At 38.7% G+C, this 7599-nt stretch overlaps 1 pseudogene across 1 annotated transcript; it reads right to left on the bottom strand.

The window, feature by feature from the left end:
• Window positions 1-1950: 1950 nt before the first annotated feature.
• LOC308611049 (ferritin light chain-like) lies at window positions 1951-6755 on the bottom strand (annotated as a pseudogene). The gene is made up of 2 exons: window positions 6717-6755; window positions 1951-2634 (listed from the first exon to the last, which is right to left on the bottom strand). The product of its transcript is annotated as a ferritin light chain-like (transcript).
• Between the last annotated feature and the right edge of the window lie 844 nt (window positions 6756-7599).

The raw sequence follows: 7599 nt of genomic DNA, 5'->3' as shown, positions 1-7599 counted from the left end.
TTAAGCAGTTAGTTAAGCTGTTGGTCCCACATCAGACAAATTATCCTTATACCTCCTGTCAATATTGTTAACAGAGACTGTTATTTTATTAATCCTTATGATCCCATGATTCTTTCTTTCATGTTTCGGGGCACAGCAGGTGAGAGAGTGGGTTTGTTAAGCTGGGTGGGTTTATCCTTCTTTTATGCGTTCATTCAATTTTCTGTTCATTTACTTATTGTATACATATGGCAATAGAAGCTGCTAAGGCAATCATTGCTATTCTGCAAAACAACAAGGCACAGAAGCAGATGTCTTATTTCCGAGATTTCTCCCCCCAGGATTATTATGATTAAAGATCCTTTCCCCCCACTCCCTGGAGAGGACAAGGGGCTGCTCGCTGGAGGATTTTTAATGACTTGGGGAAAGGCTCAAATATCCCCCCATTATGGTAATCCACCCCAGGGGCAAACCACACAAGAATATTATGAATTTATTTTATTTTTCTATCCTTGCAAAGGTAATACTCAGCTCATTAGAATATGAAAACTATACTGTCAAATTTCAGAATTACATGGATGAAGAAAATCACCAAAGTGGCATCATATCATGTGTGTTATAGCTGTATTTACTATATTGACTATATTAAATATGTTGTGTTATCAATGTATTGTATAACTATATATTGAAAAGGCAAAATGCTGTAACGTATTTCAGAGAAAATAATTATGTTGGCCAACCCCAAATTGTACATTGTAGACGGGTCCTAGGAAAAGAAGATTCAATTCATAGTGAACAAGAGGTTAGCTTCTGTTTTCAGCCATGTGCTATTTCAAGAATTAAACATCATGAATAATACAGGATATAAGAGGAATAGTCTAAAGATGGAAAAGCACATTTTGATTAGGAAAGAGAATTTAAGTCTTTTTTTTTTAAGGAAAACTGCCTTATTACTATGAGATAAGAAAATTGTTTCCTTCTTTTCTTCCTTGCTTTCTTCTTCTTTTTTTTAACCTTTTTAATTTTGGATATTTGACCTCTAAGCTGAGATGACTGAAAATGCCTCCTCTGGGCATCAACCTTTTTGAAAGACTTTTTCCCCCTCCCTGAGGGCTATTTGTCTCTTGGAGGCTTTGTCTACATTACTCCTCAAGAGGCAAGCATTTGTCCTTGCACTAAATGCTGACATCTCCTGATAAGAGGGAAGCTGCAGAGTAGAAGAATTGAAGGTCAGTATGTTGATATTGGTCTCAAGCGCATTGATGTACATTTGTGTATTGGGGAAGGGGAGTGAAGCTTGAGAGTGGGCCAGTGGGGAGGGGTAAATATTTTGTGATGCTGTCTACCTATGGGCTTATAAAGTTTATGGCTGCATTAGGAGGACAAGCATTACCATTAGCATGAAAAGTAGGGCAGACCTCAGTTGCAAAAGCTTCTAGCCATACACATAGGGCAATACGTAAATGATACACCTTATTGCATTCACCCATTCACCCTCCCCTGTTCACGCTAATTGGAAATTTCCATCCATTTCAGAGAAGTAACACAACTATCAATCATTTTCCCTGGCACGAATCTTCCAGGAGAAAGAAAATGGAATACACCTAGCGACAGAGCTCACGCACTAGTAGTCCATGTGTCTTAGATTTAATATCTGATGACTAGCTGCATTGAAGCCAAGAGGTGGTTCACAAAGTTGCTGCACATTAGAATCACCTGGGGAACTCTGAGACCTTCCCGTGCCCAGGCTCCTCCCTAGACCTACTGAATCAAAATCTCTGGGGCTGGGACCCAGACACCAATGTTTTTCTTCAAAGCTCTTTAGGTAATTCAAACGAGCAGCAAAGCTTGAGAACCAGCCCAATAATGGGAACAAACTTATTTCACACAGATAAAGTGGGGCAATTCATATGTTAAAAGAACGTGAATATATGTATATATTTCTTTTTTTCACTTTATTCTGTTTGTATTTCAAATAGGCTTTTTTTTTTCCTTCTGCAAAAAGCATTATTGTTTCCATTTGGTCCAAGGCTTGGGAGAGGGCTCCAGGGCGGTTACAAAGCTGCCTAGTGGCTGCAGAGCGGGGCTTCAGGCAGAAGCTCTGACGCCAGAGGGTCTCCTCAGACGCGGCTGGACTTCAGAGACTCCTGTTTGGCTCGAGGGTGAGCCTTTCAAAGAGATACTCGCCCAGCACAGCCTGCGGACCAGCCAGCCTGCGGAGGTTGGTCAGGTGGTCTCCCATCTTCTGGATGAGTTTTACCTGCTCCTCCAGGAAGCGGCTCTCCAGGAAATCACAGAACTGGGAGTCTGCACGGGCAGGACCCAGGGCGCGCAGATCCGTTAGTGCCTGGTTCAGATTCTTCTCCCTAAGAATGGCGGCTTCCACAGCATCCTGGGTTTTACCCCACTCATCCTGAGAAGGCTTCTGCGCATCCTGGAAGAGGGCGCGGCCGCAGCACTGGTTTTGCATTTTCAAGAGGCGCTGGGCGCCCTCACACTTCTCCTCAGCCAGTTGGCGAAAAATGTGGCCCATACTGTCCAGAGTCCCATTGTTGCTGTCGAAATAGATGCTCAGAGAGAGGTAAGTGTCCACAGATGCATGTTGAACAGGCGGTGGACGGCGGCCTCCACCTCGGTGGAATAATTCTGACGAACCTGTGAACTCGTGGTTGATCAGTGATAAGGAGCTAAGCTCAAAAACTGGTGTTGGCCTGTCCTGGAGGCTGAGGATAGCTGAGTGTCTGATTCCAAAGGTTGCGAAAGGAAGAAAGGTTGGAAGGTGGTCGGGGGCTGGAGCAAGGAGCGTCCCTGGGTCTGTTCATTCCAAACACTGTTGAAGCAAAAGACAGATCTGCAGGACTGCCGAACGCACTGCCTCAAATAGGCTTTGATATAAATGAACAAGAAGTCCAAGCAAGGACAAAACTTACCCTTCCTCCCACCAAAATAGCTGGTGATACTAGAATCTAGATCTGGGAAGGGATTCTTCCATTGCTTTCTTAACATTCCAAGCCACTAGAGCAGTGGTTCTCAAAGTATGGTCACCTTGTAACCAAGCAGTACCCTATGGGGCCTTCCTAGGACAGACCCATCCACCATATCCTCTATTGTAGTTTCTCTCTGAAGTACTCAGATAATAGTATCTCAGGCATATTTCTTGAGTTTTCAGATGCTAAAAACCACCACCCAATGGAAGAAATGAACTCCTTGATGATCATGAGCACGTAGCCCTCAGACCTCCTGGCACCTAAGGATGGATAATGTTACCTGCCTTGTGGCCTCAACATCAGCCAATCAGAGGATTGTGCACGAGCTGATCACATGCCCTGGGATGTCCCTCCCTCACCTGGCCCTTAAAAATGCTTTGCTGAAATCCTTTGGAGATTTCAGGGGTTTTGGAACACGGACCACCCCTCTCCTTGCTCGATCCTGCAATAAACCTTTCTCTTCTCCAGACTCCAACCTTTAGGTTTGTTTGGCCTCACTGTGCTTCAGACACATGAACCTGCATTCAGTAACAACTTGACCAGCTTTACCAGCGTCCCCTGATAATGTGTCAGATATTCAAGTTTTAGGGCCCTATCCCAGCCCTATGGAATCAGCAACTCTAGTGGGGCTCAGTGATCTCTGTTATAACAGGCCCTCCATATGATTTTTATTCACCTTAAAGTTTGAAAAGATCTGCATTGTCAGCTGGCCAAAGTGTCCACCAGCAGGTGAAGGGGAGTGATGCCTGGAAAAGATAGGGAGTAGCCAAGGCAAGTACAGCAGCATTTGCCGTGGTAGTAATGGAGAATGCCTTTTCTCCACTGGTTGGCACAGACTAGTATCTGGGAGCAGTGGCAGGGTTATTTAGGATGCTTTACAATTCAATGTAGTGACCGCTGTCCTGGTTTGCCAGGGACTTCCCCTGTGTGAACACTTAAAACCTCATCCTGGCAAACCCCTTAGCCCTGGATTTGAAAAACTTAGGGAATAACATGAAATTTAGGGGAAACATGATCTAGGATTTGGGCGAGTCACAAGTGCTAATTACAGCTAAGCAAGTATGGTCAGCATCTAGCCTTCTTTACCCCTTTGTGGGAAGGTAAATCTGATTGGGTGAAAGGACTTATTGTTAAGAAATCTTTGTAGAAACATCCCCTTCTGCTTAGTCTGCTGGTTCTCAGTTCTGGCTAGACACTGGCATCGTCTGAGGAGATTTAAAGTTATTTTATTGGTCTAGGATGACCAACAGTCAGTGTGAGGGTTTTTAAAAAGTGCTTCAGATGATTCTAATATGCAGCCAAATTTAGGTGCCACTGCTTAAGCTTTTGAACCACTGCTACATATTTTCACCTCATCTTCCTATGAGAATATCCAACTGTAGTTGAGGTTTGTTTGTTTTTCTTTTTCTTTTTTTAACTCTCTTATTATAAGATTTACTGTCTTAAATAAGATTGAATGTACAGAAAATCCTGCTAGTCCATCTGGTACAGCTAGATACTTAGAATAATATCGTTAAGATATATACCATTTAAGTACTGTGACTGGCCTTTTTAAAATTAACATATGCATTGAATTAGTACAATCTCTTTTGAAGTTGTCATGTTGGGGAGCTATACCTGTAATCTGCTGCCATTGCTAAATATCTGGACAACTCTTATTAGGAATTGTTTTTAAAAATCTTTAGGGATTAAAACCAAGAGTGCTGTATTATTTGTACTGGGACCACAAAAACCTCACAAAGTTTCCCCACTGTACCTTCTACCCCCATCTCTAACCCTTGGCAACTTCTAATCTGTTCTCTATCTCCACAGTTTTGTTATTTTAAGAATAATACGTAAACATAATCATGAATTACTTAATCTTCGGAGATTGGCTTTTAAACATTTTTTCTTCAGCATCATTCCCTTGAAGTTCATTTTAATTTTTGCATATATTAATAATTTGTTCCTTTTCATTGCTCCGTAGTATTCTATCATAAGATTTTATCACAATTTGTTTCAACATTCATCCATTGAAAGACATTTGGGTAGTTGCCAGTTATTGGCTATGATAAATAAAACTGCTATGAACATTTATGTGTAAGTTTCTGTGGGAACTTAATTAAGTTTTTGTTTCTTTTGGATAAATGCTCAAGAGTACAAGTACTGCGTTGTAGGGTGAATCTACTTTTAGGATTAAAAGAGACTGTCAAGCTGTTTCTCAGAGTGGCTAAACCATTTTATTTTCCCACCAGTGACGTGATATAACTTTTCTACGTACTCGCCAGCATTTGATGTTGTCACTATAATTTTAGTTATTCTCTGATATCTCATTATGGTCTTAATTTGCATTTCCCTAATGCTAATGATGTTGAGCATCTTTTCATGTGCTTCTTTGCCATGTGTATATTCTCTTCCATGAAATGTCTGTTCCTGTCCTCTGCCTATTTTCTAGTTGGATTTTTTTAAGTTGTTTGGAGAGTTCTTTGTATATTATAGATACAAGTCATCTGTCTCATATGGGATTTTCAAATATGTTTTCCCACTGTGTAATCTGAGTTTTCATCCACTTAAAAGGATCTTCTATGAAGCATTTTTAACTCATTTTGATGAGATACAATTTATCAGTTTTTGCTTTTATTGATCATACTTTCGGTGTCAAGTCTAAGAATTATTCACCTAGTTCTAGATGCCAAAGATTTTCTATTTTTTTTTCTAAAAATGTCCTGCTTTTACATTTAAGATTATGATCCACTTTGATTTAATTTTTGTGTAAGGTGTGGAGGTTTAGGTTAAGGTTCATTTTTTGTTTGTTTTTGTCAAGGGATGTCCAACTGTTTCAGTACCATTTTTTGAAATGTCTATTCTTCCTTGATAGCTTTTGCACTGCTGTCAAAAACAGGTTAAATGTATTTATGTCAGTCTATTTCTGGGTTCTCTATTCCATTCCATTGATCTATGTATCTACCCTCCAAAATTACTGCAAAGTCTTGAAATTGGGTGGATTAATTCCTCCCATTTTAATCTTCCTTTACAAATTGTTTTAGCTATTCTTCAGCCTCTTCTTACCATACAAATCTTAGAAAAAGCTTGTCTATATCCGCAAAAACCTTGAGGGCATTTTAAGAGTAATTGTGTTAAGCCTCTTAACTTGGGGAGAATTGACATCTTTATTATGTTGTGTTTCCTAATCCATGAACAAGGTATGTCTCCCTATTTGTTTGGGACTTTAAAATTTTTCTTCATCAGCATTTTGTAATTTTCAGTATAGAGGTCCTATAAATGTCCTATTGGGCTTGTATTTAAGTATTTATTTAGGTCAGTTGTAAATGGCATCACATATTTTAATTTAAGCTTCTACACATTTGTTATTAATATATAATGTGATAAAATTGTGTTGATCTTGTACTCTAAAACATTTACAAACTAATATTATTTCTCAAGCTTTTTGTGGATTCCTTGGTATTTTCTCCATTTAGATTATCATGTCCTCTTCAGACACAGACAGTTTTACTTTTCCTTAGGCAATATAATAGGATATATTACTCTTCAACATTCAGTAGGATATATTCCTTCCTATTCAACATAGTAGGAATAGTCCTTTTATCTTTTAAATGAACTTTTTAAAAATTTAACTTTTAAATGTATGTATTTATTTATTTTTGCTTTATTTTCTTACTAGAACCTCCAGTGATACATTTAATAAAAGTGGTGAGAGCAGATATCTGTGCCTTGTTTCTGATCTTACAGAGAAAGCATTCAGTCTTTCACGGTTAAATATAATCTCGGTATAGGTTGTTTGTAGATCATCTTTATGAGTTTCAGTATGTTCCTTTTCTATTCCTAGTTTGCTTGGAGTTCTTTTTTCTTCTTTTTTTAAAATCATGAATGGGATTGGATTTTGTCAAGTGCTTTCTCTGCCTTATTGGATAGGATCACATGACTTTTCCCTTTAATCTATTGGATATGGTGGATAACATTGTTTGATTTTCAAATATTTAACCAACTTTGCATAACTAGAATAAATGCCACTTGGTCATGGTATATTATTCTTTTTATATATTTCTGGATTTAATTTGCTAATATTTGGCAGAGGATTTTTACAGCCAATTTCATAAAAAATATTGGTCTGTAGTTTTCTTCTTTCTATCGTATCCCTGTCCGGTTTTGGTATCAAGGTAATACTGGCTTCATAAATTTAATTAGGAACTGTTCCTTCTACTTCTATTTCTTATCAAATCATGTAAAATTGGTGTTAATTCTTTATGTCTTGGGTAAAAGTGAAACATCTAAGCCTGAATATTCCTTTTGGGAGTTTTTAAATGAAAAAACAGTGTTTCTAATGGTTACAGGAAAACTGAGATTATCTATTTCATCTTGGCTGAGTTTTGGTAGTTTTGAGTGTAGAAGCATTGGCCCATTTCACCTACATTTTTCAATTTATAGTGTAGACTTGCTCATAACAACTTGTTCCTCATTAACCTGCAGGATATGCCATGGTATCCCTGGTTGCATTTCTGATATCTGTGATTTGTGCCATCCATCTTTTTATCTTTATCAGTCTTGCTAGATCTTTATTGATTAGATTGTTTATTTCCAAGAACCAGCCTTTTGTTTCATTGATTTTCCCCCCTATTTTCCTGTTTTCAGTTTC

Source organism: Mesoplodon bidens, assembly GCF_964165515.1.
Source record: "Mesoplodon bidens genome assembly, contig: HAP1_SCAFFOLD_154, whole genome shotgun sequence".
In the NCBI taxonomy this organism is placed as follows: domain Eukaryota; kingdom Metazoa; phylum Chordata; class Mammalia; order Artiodactyla; family Ziphiidae; genus Mesoplodon; species Mesoplodon bidens.
The sequence above is the reverse complement of the archived record's forward strand: the minus strand, read 5'-3'. Positions and strand labels throughout refer to the sequence as shown.